The sequence below is a fragment of the Coffea arabica genome, chromosome 4e, assembly GCF_036785885.1.
Source record: "Coffea arabica cultivar ET-39 chromosome 4e, Coffea Arabica ET-39 HiFi, whole genome shotgun sequence".
NCBI lineage: Eukaryota > Viridiplantae > Streptophyta > Magnoliopsida > Gentianales > Rubiaceae > Coffea > Coffea arabica.
The window spans coordinates 10,450,083-10,465,198 of record NC_092317.1 but is presented as its reverse complement, the minus strand read 5'-3'; the positions used below and the strand labels follow the sequence as shown (position 1 = coordinate 10,465,198).

The 15,116-nt window shown below is 36.6% G+C and overlaps 1 pseudogene; it reads left to right on the top strand.

The window, feature by feature from the left end:
- The first annotated feature begins 12,923 nt into the window (after positions 1-12,923).
- Positions 12,924-13,880, top strand: LOC113740737 (cyclin-dependent kinase F-4-like; annotated as a pseudogene).
- The last annotated feature ends 1,236 nt before the right edge of the window (positions 13,881-15,116 follow it).

Sequence of the window (15,116 nt, the reverse complement as noted above, 5' to 3'; positions counted from 1 at the left end):
GTTCTCTTGAAAGACACGATCGAATTGTACCACATACTAAACGATTTAGCGTCCTCCATTCCTTCTCTTCAATCTTTTCTGGTTTTTCTTTTTCGATGGCAATGTCTAGAGCTTGATTGAAGAGCGCATCTAGAATCTCACTTTGCCACATACCGAAATGACCAGTGCCATCAAATGTCTCCACATTTAATTTTGTATTCGTCATAGCATTTCTCGCCATAATAGATGATGACGAGCTTGTTGATGCTTGCATTGTAGATGAAGATCTACTTTCGGCCATCTCTACAAATTATATTCAGTAGCTCCTAAATGTAGAGTAACAATAGCCCAAGAAATCTTTTCTGATGTGGAAGATCAGACTATGCTGCAACCACAGAGCATACTAAGAAATCTCGAGCTCTGATACCAATTGTTGCGGAAGCTCTACCAAGTTAAGGTATAATGAGTAAATTATTGTACCTAAAATTGCAAAATGGTAATTCCCAAGAAATATTTGGTGAGGCATACTGGCCTGCTTAAGTACCAATTTCCTAGACAGAATCATCTATATATGCAATTAATTGCACAATAATTCACTACAAATATACCTACATATATAGCTACTAAATAGATAATAAAATAGAACACCAGAATTTAACGAGATTCGGCTAATTTGCCTACGTCCTCGGACACTACCGACAATTTAATATTTCACTAGAAGAAATATTACAAAGAGAGAGAAGGAAGCAAGTTATTAGCTCTTGCTTGGTGTACTCGAATTGATTTGTTTGAGAGCTATTTATAGCTCTCAAGCAACCTCTCAAATGTTAAACTAACCGATCTGGGATTTAGAAACTTAGGCCAAAGATTTCAAAGTCCTCAATTTTGGGTTGAAAAAAGTCATCAATTGAGGCTTTGAATTCAACAGAAATTATCTATGTTAATATTTTTTATAAAATGAAACATCCTAATGACTTATTGGGATGCAATCTAATTCATTTGTAGTTCATTTTTATTACTTTTCTTTTAGATTTCTTGTGTTTTATGCGTTTGATATTGATTTTGTTGTTTTAGTGGACCGAAAACTACTACCAGACATGGTGTGCCTGTGCCTAATTAACTTATAAGTTCTCATGGCATGCTCAGAAATTTCAGAAGATTAGCACAACGAAATTGGTGAGTTGAAAATTTTTGACCAAAAGACTCCTTATGTTTCAGTCATGCCCGTGTCTAAAATGATTGAAGAATTTGGTGGTTACTTTCATTTTATTGGTTTCATCCCACCTTTTGTTCCATATCCTTAGCAGTGAGATACCCTCCTCTGTATTCTGGGAAGTTTTGTTGTCTGCTTTTACTTTTCTTTTGTTCTTTATTTCTTACATTGGAGACAATGTAAGATTTAGTGTGGGGAAGGGGTTATGTTAGGTAGGTATGCTTTGTATTGCTCATATTTTCTTTGTCACTAATTTTGTTGGCTATGATGAATGTATACAATCAAGATGCAAGTATGAACAACAAATTTATACTAGTTAAGTATCTTATTTTTCTTGACAATAGATTTGAATGATGAATATGTTGAATTTGACAAATTTTAACCATTTGTGAGGTTTTGAGCCAATTAATGGGCATTGCATCTATATTTTACTCAATTTTCTTTTGTTGAGTGGTTATCGCATATGATTTTATCATTCTAGAACTTGTTTTGTTGTATATGTTGAGAACACATTTTTGTTGAATTTGATACATATAAAAATGACAAGAGCGCCTAGGTTTAACCGTTTTTGACTTTCTTAAATGACTTGTCTTTATTTTATTGACCATTAGTGAACCATGTTTGAGCCTTTAACTCTTTTTGTTTGTTTAATAACCATAATTGTTACTCGAAACCTCTTGTTTAGACTTTTTTGTTAAATCTTGCATTGAAAATTTATCTTAACTTCATTGCGTAGGGATTTGATGTGTTGATGCAGAACAATGAATTTGATCTAGCAAGTGTTGGCAATTGAAGTTTACTTTGAGGATGTTTATGGTTGTTTTTGGGAAAAAGAAGAGAAAAAAATGAAAAATAAAAATGAAAAAAAGGGAAGAAGTGTACATTGTGAAGTGCCTTTTTATGCATAATTGACATGTTATGATCATTGATGAAGACCCATGAGTATTCTTCATGGAATTTAGTGCCTTCTGCAGACGAACTTCCTATTTCTTCATTTGATCTTTCAAATTCTGTTGAAACTATTTGTACAATCCAAGGTTCGTCCAGACTGATACCAACTTTCAGGAGTTCGAGTGAGATTTCCTGATAGAAGCTCTATTGAGGAGCCATGTTTCCAAGAAGAAGAAGAACGTAAAGATGAAGTAGCTAGCAGGAGAGAAAGACGAGAAAGAGTAGAGATAGAAGAAGAATCAATTCAGTTACAATTTCCTTAACTGCCTTTTCCTTTACAATTCTTCCCTATATAGAATTGAAGTATTCAATCACTTCTTAATTGTTCTGTAACACACTGACTTGCTACCTCATCATTTCTAACAACCTTTAACTAACTCATAAAGCTACTCCAATTTACATAATTTACATATTAGTCCTTGAATACTGACATTATGTTCGTTGAAATTAGGAGCATGATTCGAAGTTAAGTCGATTAAAAATATATTCAAAATGTGTAAGTGTGTGTGTCTATATATATATACACACACATATATATATATATATATATATATATATATATATATATATATATATATATATTAGTTGATCTCAATCTGAATGCAGCCTGATAAATTTTCGTCTAAGTTTGTTTTGATAAATGGATTGAAACACTTGATTCAACTAGACAAGTTTAAGCTACTGTCAATGCTGAGCGATTGACAAGCGAGATCAATTTGAGAAAAATGAACCGTATGATTGAGTTGAAAATTGTCATGTTTTTGCATGGACACAATACAAAAATAGTAATTTGGCCCAATTAATTCCAAGTTTTTTGCATGCATATCCATGATTATTTGTCTCTTCATATTGATGCCGAAAATTCTATATCTTTTATCTGATTAGAAGAATTGATTTTATTACATGTCTTCTCTTTGCACCCTGAAAATATGACTTTTTTCCCCTTCAAGAAAAAATATAGTGATACATTTATTTCGTGAATAATTTATTACAATCTATTAAAATTAATGAGTTTATCAATGTAACAATTACATTAAAACTAAGCAAAGTTACCACATGTAAATAAAAAAAAAAAATTACATCAAGTGTGTGATTGCAATCAATTACTCAACTTGTGCTCCACTGGTTATAACTTCATAATTCAACCTCAGCAAATAAGGTGTAGAGATTCATGATACTCATAAAAAGAATCAATTTTATTTTGCAAAGGCCAGTTTATGCATAACCATAGCACAAAAATAATAGCTAACACACTTTCCTCTTTCACCAAAAGTAAAAGTACAATATTGCTGACGATAAGAGGTTTTCAAAAAATTTATCCAATTCCATTACAGTATGCAGTGCAAAAGTTAAATTTCGCAATGACAATATAAAAAAATCTATATAGACAAACACAAACAATATCAAACAAAGTGAAAAAGCTAGATTGTAGTTTAGCATATTCACAATGATATTATACGAAAAGGTTAAAATTAACTATCTTCTGTAAAAAAAAATGTAAAAAAAGATGGAAAAAAACTAAAAAGTAACAACATGATCACTCAAACTTCACACAACATCCAATTGGACAATTGATAAGTGAATTTTACCTCCCCTAACTCCTTTACTTACAATGCATGCCTCTTGTGTGTTTTCATTGAGTGGCTAAATGTCAAATTCATCCCAAATTGGGTGATTAAATGTCAATTGTGCTAAACTGGTTAAAAAATTAAAACTTTCGAAATGTGTTTTCTCTCAAACAATAGGGACCAAATTGGCCCAACCTCTAACCATTAGTTATGGAAATTTTCAAACGATTCCATTTAGTCAATTTTTTCACTTCATTTGATTCGCCAATATGTTTAACTATTTGCTTAAAACTATTTGGCTGCAAATTTAAAGTATGTACTTCATTACTTTTAATTGTTTTCTTGAATTGAGTGGATTAAGATGCTTTAATACTTTTTTGAGGTAATTATTCCTCTAAATTAGCGTGTTAATTGTTGTATATCTTTGCAACTAACTCAAAAACTGATGTTTCGTGATTGTGACCCCTATCAAAAGGAGATGCTTTGCTATATATTCTAAATCATACAATAAATCATAATTGATTGATTGGTCAAGGTGGAAGCCTAGTAATGATGTCCTTGGAAACAATATAAATTCAAGAATTTGACTTGCAAGAACCGAAATTCGACTAGCAATGATTTCTTTAAGTATGCTAATTGTTCAAATCTCACTTATATGACAAGATAATGTGATGGATTGTCTTCATATCAAGATCAAATTCAAACTAAACTGTAGATTTTAATATCCCTAAAGTGCATGAATAGATATAAATAGGTCTTTTATTTTACTACGTCAGATGCAAAGTAGTTGATCGTATTTTATACTTATGTTTCATTGTATGTTATATTTTTTTGACTCAATATGTAACTTATGATTTTTATGTTTAATATCACATAATAAATTTGTCGTACGTCAATTTTTACATTACAAATATCCAATAATAATTATTAACCATCTTTAATTACAGGCACTAAACTCCCGTGCATCGCGTGGGCTTTTCCCCCTAGTCTACAAGCATACGATTATAATGTCTCTCATCATCTGGTTTGCGATCAAGGAAAGCTTCTTCATCAGCACTGAGAAACTTGTTGGCCATCCTGTTTGCTGGAATTGAGAATCGACTTTGTTGGTTATGAACATCACTTGTTGTGAGAGCGTCTTGTTCGTGGTTGATCAAGACTGATGAACAATATTGAGAGGTAATCTTGTGAGGGATTAAAATATTTGGAGACTAATTGACATGTACTTCTATAGCTGATACAATTCGATTCAAATATTTGGAGACTAATTGACATGTACTTGTATAGATTATACAATTCTTATGGGACTGGAAGACTGGTTTTAGAAACTTTAAGTATTGTACAAATAGGAGTGGGATAAATTTGTCGACTTTTTGGAAGTTTTTGAATTCTTAGTCAGAGTTACTTTCGGCATATGATTAAAAAATGAGTACAAGTAATATCAGAAACTTCTAAAAAATTGTTTTCATGTTGGTTTAGGAATTTTTGTCAAGTTAAACTTAGCAACTGGGCTACAATGCAAGTACAGTATGTTATGGTACGGTTGTGTCTCAACCAAAAATAAATAAATAAATAAAAATCTAGCTACTTTATTTCTTCAACTCTATCTTTGAAAGCAATATTTATTAAGTTTACAAGCCAAACTGGAAGCATCAGCCTAATAGCTAGTCTTGTTTATGGAAATCAAAAGCAAGGTTAACCCAATGCATCATGAGTTTTACAGTCTATATAACAATCGAAAAGTAGGCTGATAAATCATAAAAGTAGCAGTAATACAGAAGATGATTAAAGATTGGCGAATTTCTTCATCCTAAGGTGAAAAATTTTTGTGTATTCCCTCAATCAAGTATAACAAAAGCAAAACATAGCCCTTCATTGATCCGAACTGTCCACAGTTGCACAACTTTGCCGGCTTCAAGGCCATTGCTGGGCACAATAACTTTCCAGGCTCCTTTTATGACATATGAGACACTAGTTTTGCCTCGTTGCTTCGGCATCTGCCACCTTGAAAAAGGCACAACATTCACTGTACCCGACGGCTCGATTATATCTACCATGATACGATTGTAGTAACGTTTCCCATCTAGTTTAGAATCAAGGAACGCTTCTTGCTCAGCACTGAGAAAGCTTTTATTCATCTTCTTTTCAGGAATGGAGAATCGATTTTGATGTTTGTTAATATCACTTGCTGTGAGAGCCTTTTGTATCACCAAAATCGCCTTGTCTTTTTCATCAAATACTCCACCTTTTTCTTTGGCTCTCTCGCATATTTGTTCCTTGACTTCCTCTGGCAATCCTGGTTCAGGAAATGGACGCTCATCATAAACAGGGCTCCTGCTCTTAACACTCTTCTTATCAAAACTCTCCTTTTGTTTCTCGTTTATTTTTCCAGTGAAAAAACCATCACCATCCTCCCTCTTCTGTTGAATTTTGATGCCTTTTTCACCTTGATAAAGTTCGTCACCATCAGGTTGCTTCCAGGAACCTGCTCTTATTGAAACCTTAGTCTCGTTACAAACAACTTCCTCGATCTTTGTTAGGACCGGGCCAGGAATAGACAAACTCAAGTTAGCACAAAGTAGGCGGTATAACCGACCATATAATAGATAGGCGGTAGATACCAGCCATATAATAATTAGGCGGTAAAACCGACCATATAAAGACGGATAACAAAGCAAATAAAAGACACAGAAGATTTACGTGGTTCGGTCAAATTGACCTACGTCCACGGGCGAGGGAGGAGCAATATTTCTACTATGAAGAAGAAATACAAAAGACCGTAGGAAAGTGGTTCCTAGGCCAATAGGCACTTACAAAAGAGTTTAGAAAATATTCCTAAACTCAAAATAAGAGAGCCTAAAATATTTGACTAAATGGGCTAAATGACTCAAGAAGCTAATAGCCCATATAACTCTCTTAAGTGGTGCAAGTTAAATCCTTCAATGGACCCTTCTATTTATAGGCCTCGAGTAGCCGACTTCTCTTCAGCAGGCTCCGATGTGGGATGAGAAGGAAATGAAAAAATTATGCCACAAGTCAAAGCTTGCGGCTCTGACAAAACAACAAATCTCCACCTTGGCATAATTTTGAGTCTTATCATCGACAATAGCAAAATTGCTCCACCTTCTCCACATAAGCCCCAATGGGCGTAAATCACCAACAATGAACACCAACCAAATCCAAGCACTGCTTGAATTTGTAAACTGGAAGAGGTTTCGTAAACATGTCAGCTGGATTGTCCTTGGTATTGATTTTCTGAATAAGGACTTTTCCCTCAGCAATGATATCCCGAATGAAGTGATACTTCACATCAATGTGTTTCGTCCTCTCATGATACATCTGATCTTTAGTCAAGTGTATGGCACTTTGACTATCACAGTGAATATCAATAACACCTTGATATAGACTTAGCTCGCTAAATAAACTCTTCAACCACAAGGCTTCTTTGATTGCCTCGGTCACAGCCATATATTCTGCTTCAGTAGTAGACAAAGCTACGACAGGTTGTAGAGTAGCTTTCCAACTAACAGCACAACCGCCAATGCAAAATACATAGCCTGAAAGTGATCTTCTCCTGTCAAGATCTCCAGCGTAGTCTGAGTCTACAAAACCAACCAAAGTGTCATTAGTTCTTCCAAACTCCAAACATGCATTTGAAGTACCTCGCAAGTATCTGAGAATCCACTTCACAGCCTGCCAATGTGCTTTACCAGGGCAAGACATATATCTGCTAACAACACTGACTGCATGTGAGATATCTGGACGAGTACAAACCATTGCATACATAACACTGCCGACTGCACTGGAATAAGGAACCCGTGCCATATAATCTTTCTCTTCAACTGATTTTGGTGATTGAGCAGCAGATAGCCGAAAATGGCTAGCAAGAGGAGTAGATACTGGTTTAGCATCTTTCATGCCAAAACGCTCCAAAACTTTCTCAAGGTAATTTTTCTGGGTCAAGAACAACTTCCCTACTCCTCGATCTCGTTTGATATCCATGCCAAGAATTTTCTTAGCTGCTCCCAAATCTTTCATTTCAAATTCACTATTTAACTGCAGTTTCAAAGTGTGAATTTCTGACAAGTTCTTGGCAGCAATGAGCATGTCATCAACATAAAGCAGCAAATAAATGAAAGAACCATCATTTAACTTCCGGAAGTAAACACAACTATCATACATGCTCCTCAAATAACCATGACCCAACATAAAGGAATCAAACCTTTTATACCATTGTCTTGGAGACTGCTTCAATCCATATAAGGATTTCTTCAATAAGCAAACATGGTCTTCCTTACCTTCAATCTCAAAACCCTGGGGTTGCTTCATATAAATTTGTTCTTCAAGTTCGCCATGTAAGAAAGCTGTCTTAACATCAAGCTGCTCTAACTCCAAATTATACATGGCTACTAAAGCAAGCAAAACACGAATAGAGCTATGTTTAACAACAGGTGAGAATATATCATTAAAATCAACACCTTGTACCTGACTATAGCCCTTTGCAACTAATCGTGCTTTATACCTTGCATCTTCAACCCCTGGAATACCTTCCTTCTTCTTGAAGACCCATTTGCATCCAACAATTTTCTTAGCTGACGGCGGCTTTACAAGAACCCAAGTTTCATTACGATGAAGAGATTCAATTTCTTCATTCATCGCAATCAACCACTTTGCAGAATCATCACAAGAAACTGCTTCTGAATAGGTGGAAGGCTCACCAACTGCATCAGTTTCTTCTGCAACAGACAAAGCATATGCAACTAAATTTGCATATCTTTGTGGTGGTCGAATGTCTCTCCTTGCTCTATCTCTGGCTATGGAATACTCTTCTTCTTCAGAACTATCTTCAACAGTAGATTCAGGTGTATCTACTGGCATTTGAATAGAAGATTTGGTCTGAGAAGGACCAGAACTGCCAATATCAAGCTCCACCTGCTTCTGTGTACTATCAGTAGTACAAGGACTAGAAGACTCTTTCTTGGAAGATAACATAGACAATTCATCAAAAGTAACATCTCTACTGATCACAAATTTTGGAGATTTGGGATCAGGACACCATAATCTGTATCCTTTCACCCCAGAAGCATACCCAAGAAAAATGCACTTTTTAGCCCTAGGCTCCAATTTTCCATCATTCACGTGCATGTATGCTGGACACCCAAAAACTTTTAAATTGGAGTAATCAGCAGGAGTACCTGACCAAACTTCCTCAAGAGTTTTGAAATCAAGAGATGCAGAAGGAGAACGGTTGACAATATAACAGGCCATATTGATCGCCTCTGCCCAAAAGTCGTTTGTCAACCCTGCATTGGAGATCATACATCTTGCTCTCTCCAAAAGAGTTCTGTTCATACGTTCGGCCACACCATTTTGTTGAGGCGTCATCCTGACGGTGTGATGCCGAACAATTCCTTCATTCTTGCAGAATTTATTAAATTCACCTCCACAAAATTCCATGCCATTATCTGTTCTCAACCACTTAATGTGTTTTCCTGTTTGTTTCTCAATCAAAACTTTCCATTGCTTGAAAGTTAGGAAAACATCATTTTTATGCTTAAGAAAATATACCCAAACTTTCCTTGAATAATCATCAATGAAAGTCAACATGTACCTGGCACCACCTTTAGAAGGAGCACGAGAAGGACCCCATAGATCTGAATGAATGTAATCAAGAGTACCTTTTGTCTTGTGAATTGCTGGTGAACTGAAACTGACTCTTTTCTGCTTCCCAAAAATACAATGTTCACAGAATTCCAATGGCCCGGTACTTTGACCACAAAGAAGTCCCTTTTTGCTTAGTATGCCTAAGCCTTTTTCGCTCATGTGCCCCAAACGCATATGCCATAATTTGGTGATGTCTGTATCTGACAAAGATGATGTTGAAACAGCAGCAGCACCTGTAACAGTAGATCCCTGAAAAATATACAAAGTACCAGATCTGTGTGCCTTCATAACAACAAGAGCTCCTCGAGTAATTTTGAGAACTCCGTCTCCACCTGAATACCTGCACCCAATAGACTCAAGAGTGCCCAAAGAGATGAGATTTTTCTTCAAATCTGGAACATGTCTAACATCTGTGAGCGTCCTCACAATACCATCGTACATTTTAATCCGGATTGTGCCTTTGCCAACAACTTTACAAACAGCGTTGTTGCCCATTAAGACAACTCCACCTTCAGCTGATTCATATGTTGAAAACCAGTCCCTATTGGGACACATATGATATGAACAACCCGAATCTAAAATCCACTCATTGTTAGACCTAAAATTATTTTCCGTTGCACAGAAAATGGTTCCATCATTCTCATCAGCTGCTATACTAGCCTCAGCGGATTCAGTATTTTTCTCAACAAATTTCCCTTTTTGCTTTTCTTTATTTTTCAATTTAAAGCAATCAGAGATAACATGGCCCTTCTTTTTACAATAATTGCACACCACATTTTTATGTCTGGATTTGGATCTACTTCTATTTTCTGTGTTTCTCTTTTCAGATCTACCCCGAACAAACAAGCCATCGGCTTGACTCCCACTAGTTTCCCCAGTAATATCCCTATCTATCTGCTCTTTAGATTTTAATGCAGATTTAATTTCCCGATACGAAATTGTTTCCTTTCCATAAATCATAGTATCGCGGAAATGCTTAAAAGACTGGGGAAGGGAACACAAAAGTAATAGGGCTTGATCTTCATCATCAATTTTCGAATCTATATTCCCCAAATCCATAATAATGGAATCAAATTTATCAAGATGGGAGAGTATAGATGTACCTTCAGACATCCGAAGCATGTACAAACTCTGCTTCAAATATAGCCGATTTTCGACTGTCTTCTTCATATACAAGGCTTTCAATTTATCCCACATAGCCTTGGCCGAAGTCTCCGTTGCTACCTCACGCAATACCTCATCGGAGAGGTTTAAGATTATGCTGGATCTGGCCTTCTTATCCATATCGGCGAAATCCGCATCCTTGACATCTTCTGGTTTGTTCTCGATTCCGTGAATCACTAGATCAACTCCGTCTTGAACAAGAATGGCCTCCATCTTGAGCTGCCACATTCCGAAGTTGACATTCCTGTCGAATTTCTCGACAACCGTCTTTGTTATCGTCATTGTTGCCACAAATTCTGTAACTTGAAGTTTGTCTCAAAAACTGGCCAAACAAATATGCAAGTCTCGTGAGCGGGCCCCACAGGGTGAGCGGGCCCCACGAGATAGGCGGGCCCCACGGGATGAAAGGACCCCACAAGGATGAGTGGGCCCCACAGATAAACGGACCCCACAGGATGAGTGGGCCCCACAGGATGGACGGACCCCACCAGATGAACCTGTCTTGCAAAATATAACAACCAGCTCTGATACCAGTTTGTTAGGACCGGGCCAGGAATAGACAAACTCAAGTTAGCACAAAGTAGGCGGTATAACCGACCATATAATAGATAGGCGGTAGATACCAGCCATATAATAATTAGGCGGTAAAACCGACCATATAAAGACGGATAACAAAGCAAATAAAAGACACAGAAGATTTACGTGGTTCGGTCAAATTGACCTACGTCCACGGGCGAGGGAGGAGCAATATTTCTACTATGAAAAAGAAATACAAAAGACCGTAGGAAAGTGGTTCCTAGGCCAATAGGCACTTACAAAAGAGTTTAGAAAATATTCCTAAACTCAAAATAAGAGAGCCTAAAATATTTGACTAAATGGGCTAAATGACTCAAGAAGCTAATAGCCCATATAACTCTCTTAAGTGGTGCAAGTTAAATCCTTCAATGGACCCTTCTATTTATAGGCCTCGAGTAGCCGACTTCTCTTCAGCAGGCTCCGATGTGGGATGAGAAGGAAATGAAAAAATTATGCCACAAGTCAAAGCTTGCGGCTCTGACAAAACAACAATCTTCTCATTCCTGTTATTCAATCCCTCATTAAAACCCTCCTTCAAGCTTCTTTCCCTTATCAAAATCCCATTACTAGAACCCTCATCCTTACGTTTCTTGATGCTTTTTTGGCCTTCGTCAAATTCATCATCATCGGATTCTTCATCCCTATTCTCCAGGGTTTTCACCATGAATCTTTTTCTTTTTGAAACCCCATTACTAGTACGCTCATACTCGATGGTTTTCTCCACTACTTTCTTATTAACTTTCACCTCACCATCGTAAACCACTGGTTTCTTCAACAATCTCTCTCTCCTCCAATTCTCATCACGATGGGGCGGCTGGCCATCATCAAAATTAGTACCATTGTTCAACTTCTCCTTGGGATATTCCTTAAAACGCCCCTCTGGAGTATTCCTTATGACACAGCAGACTTCTCTTGGTGTTCTCTTATGCTTGCATATATATCTGATGTAGTCTGGGCGCTGCTCCATCTCGGGCACTAGAGAATCTTGATGAAGCTTATCAGCGGCTGCTTTCTTTCTCTCTTCTCCATCTAGTTTGATTTTTTCTTCTGTTGCAAGTTTTGCTAAGCAATCAATCAACAACATTGTTCGTGGTTGATCAAGATTGATCAAAGAATGTAGAAACTTGAGTATAATCTTCTGAATTTTGATGTTGGAAAAACAACGTATACGAATTCTCCTAGTCAGTTGTTATACGTTGTTATAATTGTACTGGGATTGGAAGACACTGGTTTTAGAAACTCTAGTGTTGTTATAGGATAGGAATTCCTAGTGTCTAAAAATTGTCGGATTCTTGTAAAAGATAGCTTTAAGGCATTAAAAAAAAAAGAAAATTCGTTTTGCCAGTTGACCAATAATATTAGCTTTTCTTTTTTATAAAATTGTATTGCCGGTTTACCAAAATTTTTTAATTTTTTTACAAATAATTAGTTGAATGTCAGAAATTTCTAACAAGAAGTTTTTACGAATTTTTGTCTTCTTAAATGTTTGAAATTGGCAATTGAATTGATTTCAAAATTTCTTCATTTTATTTTTTTGACATACAACATCAAAGAAAATTTTCTTTTTTGGAGTAATGGATAAGCGAGGACAATTTTATTTACTGAAACTTTCTGTTAAAAAAAAAAGTTCTTAATTATCTGCTACAAAGGAATTAGAGGGCAGGGAAATCGCTTATTAGTCTTAGAAATTTATGTCCAAAATTTAAAAATATCACTTACTTCCCCTATAAATTATCCTGTAAACCTTTCAGCCCATTACGTGGCAACTACGGCCCATTACTTGCTTCCCTTTTTTTCATTTCCAATCACTGAAATTCAAGGTTCGCCCCCCTTCTGCAAAGTTTCAGATGAGCAAAGATTTGGTTTATCTTTGCATGATCTTGAAATCAAAAGGTGGAAAAGTATGAAAAAATCAAGAAAGTTGGGTCTGGTGAGGTGCTTGGAAAGCGTCTGATAAGCGCACTGGTGAGGTGCTTGCAATTAAAAAGATCAAGAAGTATCGTTCAGAAGAGCTTAATCTGAGAGAAATCAACTTAGAAAAATGGACCATCCGAATATTGTGAAACTGAAGGGCGTTATTACAGAGCATGCCACACTCTACTGTGTGTTTGAATACCTGGAATGTACTCTATACCAACTGATGCAGCAGACAAGAACGCCGATACCAGAAGAACGAGTTAAAAGATGGAGCTTCCGACTTCTACAAGGCCTCCGCTCAGGCGCATCAGCAGGGATTCTTTCACCGTGACCTTAAGCCAGACAATTTGCTGATGTCAAAGGATGCTGACTTAAAGATTGCAGATTTTGGTCAAGCCTGAGAAATTGACTCGCAACCTCCATATACAGACTATGTCATGACTCTCTGGTATCGAGCTCCTAAGATTCTGCTTCGATAAAAAGAATATGGTACTGCTGTGGATCTGTGGGCAGTGGGTGTAATAATGGCTGAACTGTTTATACTTCGTCCTCTGTTTCCAGGTTCCAGTGAGGCAGACGGAATCAATAAACTATGCAGTGTTTTAGGTAGCCCAACAGAGAATAACTGGTCTGAAGGTCTTAAACTTGCCAGTGATGTTAAATAGCAGTTTCCACGGGTTGCTGGTATCTCTTTTTCCACCTTGATACCTGCTGCTATTAAGGACGCAATAGATCTAATCACATCACTTTGCTCATGGGATCCAAGTAAAAGGCCTACTACCTCAAAGGCACTTAACCATCCTTTCTTCCAGAGTTGTCTTTGTACTCCACCCTATTTCCACAGCTAAGACAGCTTTCTAAGACAGCCAGATAGGCTGTTACAGTGTCAACTTCTACAAGGTGCCTTTTGTTATGTATCCTCCCATTCTTTGCGCTCATCTCTCCTCATCTTTCTCATGATCATCCTCCTTGTGTTGCTCCTTTCAAGAGCCAACTAATACTGTATCTGTCCAGAGCAAATACTATCCGGGTGACAGAGTTCCCTTCATCTTGAAGATTTTTCTCCCGACTATCTCAACTGCAAGAAGCTGGAGACAGAACTATTGCAAATTATTCAACTTGAAGTTTGTAAACATTGAAACTTGAAATTTTTGGGATGACACCATGATACCACAGATAGGTCATTCTTTGTAAATTCTGAAGTGTAGCATCCAATGTATGCCTGAGGGACCATAACTTTTCACCACTTTTTATCATTACATTTGCTATTACAGAGTTTCAATTCCAGCACCGCTTAATGCTATACTAATTGGTTATGCATGCAGGGTTGCACGGCCTACTTCTATTTTTTAAACTTTTATGGATTCATAACAGGAAGGAGAAACATATTGTATCATTACAATTTAAACGTAATTATCAACTAATTTATAACTTCTTTCAAAGGCTGATCGGAAATTAATGTAACAACTTGTCAAAATAACCAGTGTTGTATATAGGAGAAACACAACTAAAAGGAATCTCATTAAAGTTGCAAGTCAATGAAAATAATAGAAATACTATGACCAGAACAAGAGCCAAAAAACAACAATGCTGACACTCAAAAAATCTTACACTCACAGTGTACACCGATGAGTGGGGTGATTGATGAATGACATCGGGAATTGTCTCCCAAATCTTGCAATCATTCACGTATATAAAAGGGTTCATTCTCAAACACCATCTTTATACTTACGGCGTAGCATAGCATTTCTTTTTCCAATTTATTTGTAGTTGAATATGGAAAGTGCAAGCTGCCATATTAAGTTCTTCCTCCCTGGTCCTCCATGGAACACCTATTCTCGGACTGACTGTCTAAATGGCAAGATTCCTTTATACATGTAGTTGCCAACTATCTTTTGATAGATGATAAACTGTGGAATACCTGGACAAAAGGAAACTAAAACGATTCCAATCAGTACCAGACAAAGCTTGAGAGAATAAAATGACAGGAAACAATCAACCAATAACATAAATTTCAATGAAAGGAACAAAGTGAACAGACATAACTACCATGCAACCCCTCTTCGTCTTTTCAGAAATCAAGA